We start from the raw sequence: 8,987 nt of genomic DNA on the forward strand, positions 1-8,987 counted from the left end.
ACTGTGGGCACGGCTTTCGAAAGTTCAAACCCCTGCAGGGGTGTCCCAACTTAGCCCATGACAAGCTCTCACGGTCAATGAAGGATATACCTTCTAGCGGGAAGACCCGATCAGACTCGGAATCCCGGTTACAAGACATTTTCGACAAGGTAAAACTAAACCAGCAAAGCCACCAAGATGTGCCGACAAATCCCGATAGGAGCTGCACATATCTCTTTCTCAGGGCACACTCAGATTGTCTTAGGTACGGGTAGGCCAGCCCAGAGTTGCCCCTGGTGGCCACCGGCAGCTGACAGGTGGACCAACACTTCAGAGGAGCACTGGCCCGGGGGGGTAAAATAATGATGACCCTTGAGTCTGCAGAACCCAAGGGAAAGAAAAGGCTAGGTGGCGAATGGTAAAACCAATGTTGGGCATTGCTGGAAGAGTTTTATTCAAGGCGAACTATCAAGGGGTTCCCATTATAACCCAACCGCGCAAGGAACGCAAAATCTGGGAACATAACACCGATATGACGGAAACTAGGGCGGCAAGAGTGGAACAAAACACCAGGCATAAGGCCGAGCGTTCCACCCTTTACCAAGTATATAGATGCATTAATTTAATAAAAGGTATTGTGATATACCAACAAGTAAACATGTTCCAACAAGGAACAACGTCTCCAAGTTCCAACAAGGAACAAAACTTCAATCTTCACCTGCAACTAACAACGCTATAAGAGGGGCTGAGCAAAGCGGTAACATAGCCAAACAACAGTTTGCTAGGACAAGGTGGGTTAGAGGATTGGTTCAACAATATGGGAGGCATGATAAGCAAGTGGTAGGTATCGCAGCATAGGCATAGCAAAAGAGCGAGCATCTAGCAAAGCAAAGATAGAAGTGATTTCGAGGGTATGATCATCTTGCCTGAAATCCCGCAAGGAAGAAGAACGAGTCCATGAAGAAGACAAATGGACGTAGACGAACGGTTCCTCACAAACGCGACGTTACCGGAACCAACCCGAAGAAGCAACACCGGAAAGAAGCACACAACATAGTAAACAACCACCACATAGACATGGCACGATGCAAAAACAAGTATGATGCATGTCCGGTTTAATGAGGCTTGGCAAGGCAAAGTGCACAAACAACCCTACAAATTAAGTGGAGCTTAATATGCAGCTCCGTTGAACATTGACGAAACACCACATTCAAGTTATTTAGATCGATCTTGGTTAGGTACCCAACAATATTAAATGTTATTAAACATTTCAAGAGATGATACATAACAAAACTATACCATCTAACAATTTAAATGAGGCCGGATATAACCAACAACAAATCCGGTAAATCCCCATATGCATTTATCAATTTGGTGCAACAACAATTTTAAACATTTAAATGTTATTATCATGATGCGAATGACATGAGCAAGTTTTATGCAATTTTTATTAAGAGTTGACAAGAGCATTATGAAGCATTTGTCACCGTGGTGGAAAGGAAAGGGGTGCCACGGCAACGATAATGAAAACGGTGCCACGGCAGCGTTCTAGTTCCGGTAACTCGATTGAGACACCGATGCAAAGGAGAAGGGTGCGGATGCGTGCAAAATATGGTGGGGCGCTCCCGGATTCCGGGTGTCCCACGAGTTAGTGGCTTGGAAACGAGTGACAAAACGGACACGGTGCAGACAACGGGTGCATCTCATCCAACATGCATTCCTTCGTTCATGGGCGTCATCTCGGGGTTATACCTTCGAAGTGAGCAAACGAGACGGTTCGGGTTCGAGGGGACGTAGTGGAAGTAGACGTTCTCGCAACGGTAGAGGAAGTAGATGTTCATGGTTCGTTGTGGGAAGTAGACGTTCTCGTGGCGACGGTAGTCGTTCCAAGCGGCGGGTGTCGAGGTACTTGGCGATCTTAGGGTTCCAAAGAAGGCGGTAGAGGTACTTGGCGCGTCATAATGTAGTCGAACTTGCTGAAAAAATGGGTCTCCTCAGGGACTTGACGCATCCGAGTTCTTCGGGTTTGTAGTAGTACTTGGCGTTCGGAGTCCGGGTCTTGCGGGTGGTGTACTTGGTGCTTGCGGTTCCGATCCGGGGGTGCATGCGTCCACGGTAACACTGCATGGCGCAAAGAGGCGACGACTTGGGCGGCTCTGGACAAGGACTCGGGCAGCTTGTGTATGAGCTCGATGGGGCTTGGCTGCTGCTCGTCTCCTTCAACAGGTGACAGAACGAAGGCGCAGCGGCACTGAACAGCGAAGCAGCAGCTACAGCGAGGCAGCGGTGCTGTGGTGAGGTCGCAGGCGAGAACGACGACGAACTTGGCGTGCTGGAGGTGGAGGGGAACACGACGAGGCAGACGACAGCGGCAAGCTCGCTGGCACGGCTGGTGGCGGAGATCGCCGGGCGACGGAGGCGCGGCGCTGGCGAAGGGAGGCCACGGTAGAGGAACGGGTCTCCGGCGATGAGGCGCAGCAGCGGCAGCGGCCATGGAGGACGGCGGCATTGAGGCGGGAATGGCCGGCCCGCTCCGCAAGCTCCTGGCGGAAGAGGAGAAGCTGCAGGGGCGGAGTTTGGCGGCATCTCCCTGACGCGTGCGGGGCTGGAAGGAGCGGAGCGGGGACGGCAGGGAAGGAGGAGATCGAGGGAGAGGGCACTGCGAGCGAGAGAGAGGGAGGCGCAGGTGGGAACGACCGAACGAGGAGGGGATCGGCCAAGAGATGGAGATCGGGCCTCTCCTGGCGGCGCTGGTGGGAAGACGAGGGAAGGGAGTGGGGAGCGAGAGGCTGGGCCTAGGGTTAGGAGAAGTGGCATTGGAAGTCAGCCTGGGTGCGGGTGATCCAGGTGGGCCGGCGCGGAAAATTGCCTAGGGAGGCCCAGTCCAAGAAACCTTTTCCTTTTCATTACCCTCTGTTTATATAAATAAACAGTTTCAATAAAAGAAAAAGGTCAGGGAGCTAGAAGAGAAGTTTTTCGGATATAAAATATCCTCAAACTCCTGGAACTATACTCTATTTGATAAAATTGCCTTGGATATCTTTAGAGGTAGAAAAATAAAACAAGTTTAAATATGATTCAAACGTGAGGCATTTTTGAACCTAACCAAAAACAACTCCAAAGGATCTGAAATTTGACAGAGAGGTCGAAGGCATGGTCGATAATTTATAGGAAAAGAATGAACATTAATAGAGAAGGGGAAAGTGGCACTTGCAAAAGAAAGGAACTAGAAGGAAAAGAGAAGGAGATGATGCATGGGACAAAGGCATTGGGATATTTTGCAAGTGTGTTTGCGGTAAATCCAAACGAATGGAAATATTTACTATAGCTCTCTAAATATCGAGAGGATATGTTTTAAAGAGAATCACCATGTGAATTCCCTCGGTTTAAATGGACCAAAGATCCATGCAATTTATTTAGTGAGTTTTAAAATGGGTTGCAAGATGACATGATGCAATGCACATGATGCAAGGATGAAATGCAACGAACCAAACAAATCACACGATGAAACCCGGAAACCCTGGAAGGCATCTGAAGCTCCGGTCTTGGGGCGTTACAACACTCCACTACTACGAGAGGATCTCGTCCCGAGATCTAGGATGGCACCGGAGGGAAAAAGAAGAGGAAGAGAAGAGGTAAAACTAAGTTTCTTCTTTGAAAAACGAGTGAGACCAAAGAACTTTGAAAGGTTAAGCCATTTCCGAGAATAGAATAAACGGAGATGAACGAAGTTGAAGACACAACGTTAAGAAAGAGGAAAAGAAAGAGCCGATTCGGGTAGCACTTCGGTTGAAAAGAGATGAAAGACTTGATAAGGCGAAATCAACTTGAGCAAAAAGGGCACAACACTCCGGTTAAATGGATAAACCAAGAAAAGAACACGATCCTGACAAAACGAAAAGGTGGGCTGAAAAGAGCAACATCACAAAGCCTCCGGAACAAAAGTAAGAATGGAATGGGATGAACGAAGGGAAACAGATCTCGAGGGAGCACGCTTACAACAAAAGCTAGAACGGAGTTGTTGGAAAACCAACAACGAAAAGAATAATATGGATATGGTCTTATGGAATACATCTCAAATTATGAGGTGACAACCTGCCACCACGGGAAAAGAATTGGGTTGATATCAACAAGGAGACGAGAAACTTATTCACCCGACGGATAAAAGAAGAACTTGGGTCATTTATAAACACCATAATTAGCAACAATCCTTAGGGAAAGCTTTAGGTGAAATATAACCCAAGATAATTCCAATGAAGAGATTGATGGATTTAAAATATCTCATTCTTGACAAGATGTGAATCATGAAACACGAACTCAAATTGACAAGAATGACATAACACCACCTCAAAAGATTAGATAGGAAGAACTGCACTCCGGATTACAAGATGAAGAATGCTTGAACTCCTCTGAAAAGAATCTCAATGAACACTTCGAGAAGGAATTAAATCCTTTATGAACCGTCATGTAGAGCCTCCATGAAGAACACCGGTAAACAAAAGAATGGTCAAACGAAAGGAAAGAGAAGTAGAAAACACAAGTTGAATCCTTGTAACGATTTAGATGAATCTCCATGGTGAAATAATTGAGAGAACTTGGAACTCCGGGAAAAGAAAGATGAATCAAGTGAAACCACGAATTTGATGAACCTCCGGAATAAGGAATTGAATTTACTCGATGAAACAAGAATAAGAATTACATTATGCTTATCCTTCATCAGTTAAATTGATGACAAACAGTGGATTTGGCATAGTACTTATTCCTGTAGAAAGGATTAAGATAGACATAGCGTAAACTTGAGAAGGTCTTCGACGAACCACCGGTAGGGTTGAAACAACGAATAAATTGATATGATAATGAATGCCGAGAAGTCTTGAACAAACCACCGTAAGAATTTAAAATGAACGAAGAGGAAATAAAGAAACACAGGGAAGAATTATAAAAAGAACGAAGGTACTTGAGAGGATTTGATACATGAGAACGAATAGATCGCGAACTTAATAGAGAAAAAACTTGAATGATGCACCGGTAAGATTTGGAGAAAGATAATTGAATTCTGAGAATGAATAAACCTGAAATGATGTACTCCGGAAAAACAAACTAAGAAGACTCTTGAATTGCTCCGGATGGGTGAAAAGAATTCCCACAATCAAAATAATTAAGAGAGGGTGGAACAAAGCTAGAGCCATGAATCTTGAAGAGACAAGAACAAGATTGAGAGAAAATCTTCTTCGGTCTTCAAGTACAGAGAATGGCGACGAGAAACACCACCATGAAACGTTGAGACACTCCGGGATGAAAAATTAGAAATGTTGAAACAACGATGAAAAGAATTTGAGAGATCTTGGAGGAAAACACATTTGACCGATGATAAATCGTACTTACATCAAACTTTGACAAGAATTTAGGATAGCTCCGGAAAAATAAGAAGAGTCAGGTAAGATCCTGGGAAAAAACCTGTGGGTTAGGGTCCACTCAAAAGAACACCGTTGAAAAGTTTTAAAAGAGAGATTGCACCGGTTGAATTAAATGACTTGAATGAGATAACAACCTCGAAAGATCTTGAATGAATGCAGAGTGGAAAAAACGAATCTTCTGAGATATCTTTAGCACTCCAGAACAATTGAACAGCGAGAGGTGAATGATTAAGAATTGCACCGGCATGAGAAAACATTGAAACGAGGAAAGGATATGATCAATAAAGCTTGACTTGAACCCACCGGAGATGAAAAGAATGAAGAATGACGAACTTGAAGCTCCATTAGAATCTTCCTGAGAATCACCGGATAAGAACATTGACGGAAAAGGAATGGAGAGACTTCACGAGAATAAAAGGATACTTGATTAAGAAATCTGAGCCCCGGAAGAAAAAAAGGGAGGGAGGGCGGGAAAACAAACAAACACCATTGAGAAGAACTGAGATTGAATCCTGCGGATGTTGAAGTGATCGGATCCACTTGAAGAGAAAACACGCCGGTTGGAAAAAGAATTGACATGACCATCTCGATGATTGAGAAGGATTGCATTCACATAGGAGTATGAGAACACCGTTTAGGAAAAGGTATGGAATCAACATTTGACTTCGAAGCAACTCGAATACCACAACTCAAAACAAAAACAGAGGATTGGCCTGCAGAATAAGCCGGAACAAACATATGATAGAGATTTCGTCCGAAGTTTTTGTGGTGGGGCCTACACGGGCTCGATCGTACAGCACCATCATGTACAAGGCAGTGCACATGATATACGAAGCGTCCCCGAGTCGGCATAGCCAAGGACTCTTTAAGACACAACGAGACCAAACCAACTGTGGATAGGCGGACCACTAGACGTCGAACCCCAATTTCATATCATACATCTGTCGGAAAGATATCCTAAGATCTACTTGAATTCCCACTTATAAACTCCTGAAATTTTCCGGTTATGCAATCGGGTGTTGGGGATACAGGGGAAGCATAATATCTCACCCAAAACTAGCAAATCCTACATCCAGCTGTATCCATCCTTCAACACATAACCAAGAAACCTTTGGAAATCATCTGCCTCAACCTTCGAAAAGCATCCGTTGTGCGAGTTATGGCAATACTCCCGAACTCCCGCCCCAGTACTGGGTGGCGTCGAGGTTATCTCACCAACAACTGCATAAAAGAGATTTTTGATGTCGGCGAAACTAAACTCAGGTATTCCAGAACTGCAACGATAAAATTGTGACGACAACACCTTGGAGCTCAACTCCCCGGGACACTGCCACAACCCCTAAATGTCAGGAGGCACCAAGAACAATGTTCTCGTCACAAAACCATCGGAACGATTCCAAGATACCCGCGTGATCCTAAAAAATAATTGTGAAAATTTGAGAAGAGAAGAGTCAAAACTCTACGTCAGGATGCCTTACCAGAGCGATGAAGGGACTGGGGAGTAAAAAGAATTCCTAAACTCTCTGATATATAATTCCTAAATGACTCAAAACATTTTTCTAGACTCAACAACGGCTGCTAATCCGATCAAGCAGTGGGGGATCCTAAGGTCGGGGAAGGCTCTGATTACCAACTTGTAACGCCCTCGATGCGGCTATATCTCCCACGTGTCGAAGCACGACTTAGAGGCATAACCGCATTGAAAGCAATGTCGCAAGTGAGGTAATCTTCACACAACCCATGTAATACATAAGGGAAAGAGATACATAGTTGGCTTACAATCGCCACTTCACACAATTACATGAATAAAGCATTACAACATCCAAATACAATCAAGGTCCGACTACGGAAACAAAATAAAAGAAGAACCCCAAATGCGACAAGGTCCCCGATCGACACCAACTGGGCTCCACTACTGATCAACTAGAACGAAACAACACAAAGGACAAGATCTTTATCGAGCTCCTCCTGAGCTTGGTTGCATCATCTGCACGGACTCATCGGCACCTGCAAGCTGGTTTTGGAAGTATCTGTGAGTCACGAGGACTCAGCAATCTCACACCCTCGCGATCAAGACTATTTAAGCTTATGGGTAAGGTAAAGGTATGAGGTGGAGCTGCAGCAAGCGACTAGCATATATGGTGGCTAACATACGCAAATGAGAGCGAGAAGAGGAGGCAAGGCACGAGCGAAAAACTATGATCAAGAAGTGATCCTATAACAACCTAAGTCAAGCATTACTCCAACACCGTGTTCACTTCCCGGACTCCGCCGAGAAGAGACCATCACGGTTACACACGCGGTTGATGTATTTTAATTAAGGTCAACTTCAGGTTTTCTACAACCGGACATTAACAAATTCCCATCTGCCCATAACCGCGGGCACGGCTTTCGAAAGTTCAAATCCCTGCAGGGGTGTCCCAACTTAGCCCATGACAAGCTCTCACGGTCAACGAAGGATATACCTTCTAGCGGGAAGACCCGATCAGACTCGGAATCCCAGTTACAAGACATTTCGACAAGGTAAAACTAAACCAGCAACACCGCCCGAATGTGCCGACAAATCCCGATAGGAGCTGCACATATCTCTTTCTCAGGGCACACTCAGATTGTCCTAGGTACGGGTAGGCCAGCCCAGAGTTGCCCCTGGTGGCCACCGGCAGCTGACAGGTTGGACCAACACTCAGAGGAGCACTGGCCTGGGGGGGTTAAAATAATGATGACCCTTGAGTCTGCAGAACCCAAGGGAAAGAAAAGGCTAGGTGGCGAATGGTAAAACCAATGTTGGGCATTGCTGGAAGAGTTTTATTCAAGGCGAACTGTCAAGGGGTTCCCATTATAAGCCAACCACGTAAGGAACGCAAAATCCAGGAACATAACACCGATATGACGGAAACTAGGGCGGCAAGAGTGGAACAAAATACCAGGCATAAGGCCGAGCCTTCCACCCTTTACCAAGTATATAGATGCATTAATTTAATAAAAGGTATTGTGATATCCCAACAAGTAAACATGTTCCAACAAGGAACAACATCTCCATGTTCCAACAAGGAACAAAACTTCAATCTTCACCTGCAACTAACAATGCTATAAGAGGGGCTGAGCAAAGCGGTAACATAGCCAAACAACGGTTTGCTAGGACAAGGTGGGTTAGAGGCTTGGTTCAACAATATGGGAGGCATGATAAGCAAGTGGTAGGTATCGCAGCATAGGCATAGCAAAAGAGCGAGCATCTAGCAAAGCAAAGATAGAAGTGATTTCGAGGGTATGATCATCTTGCCTGAAATCCCGCAAGGAAGAAGAACGAGTCCATGAAGAAGACAAACAGACGTAGACGAACGGTTCCTCACAAGCGCGACATTATCGGAACCAACCCGAAGAAGGAAAACCGGAAAGAAGCACACAACATAGTAAACAACCACCACATAGTCATGGCACGATGCGCAAACAAGTATGATGCATGTCCGGTTTAATTAGGCTAGGCGAGGCAAAGTGCACAAATAACCCTACAAATTAAGTGGAGCTCAATATGCAACTCCGTTGCACATTGACGAAACACCACATTCAAGTTATTTAGATCGATCTTGGTTA

Source organism: Triticum urartu, chromosome 5, assembly GCF_003073215.2.
Source record: "Triticum urartu cultivar G1812 chromosome 5, Tu2.1, whole genome shotgun sequence".
Taxonomy (NCBI): Eukaryota; Viridiplantae; Streptophyta; class Magnoliopsida; order Poales; family Poaceae; genus Triticum; species Triticum urartu.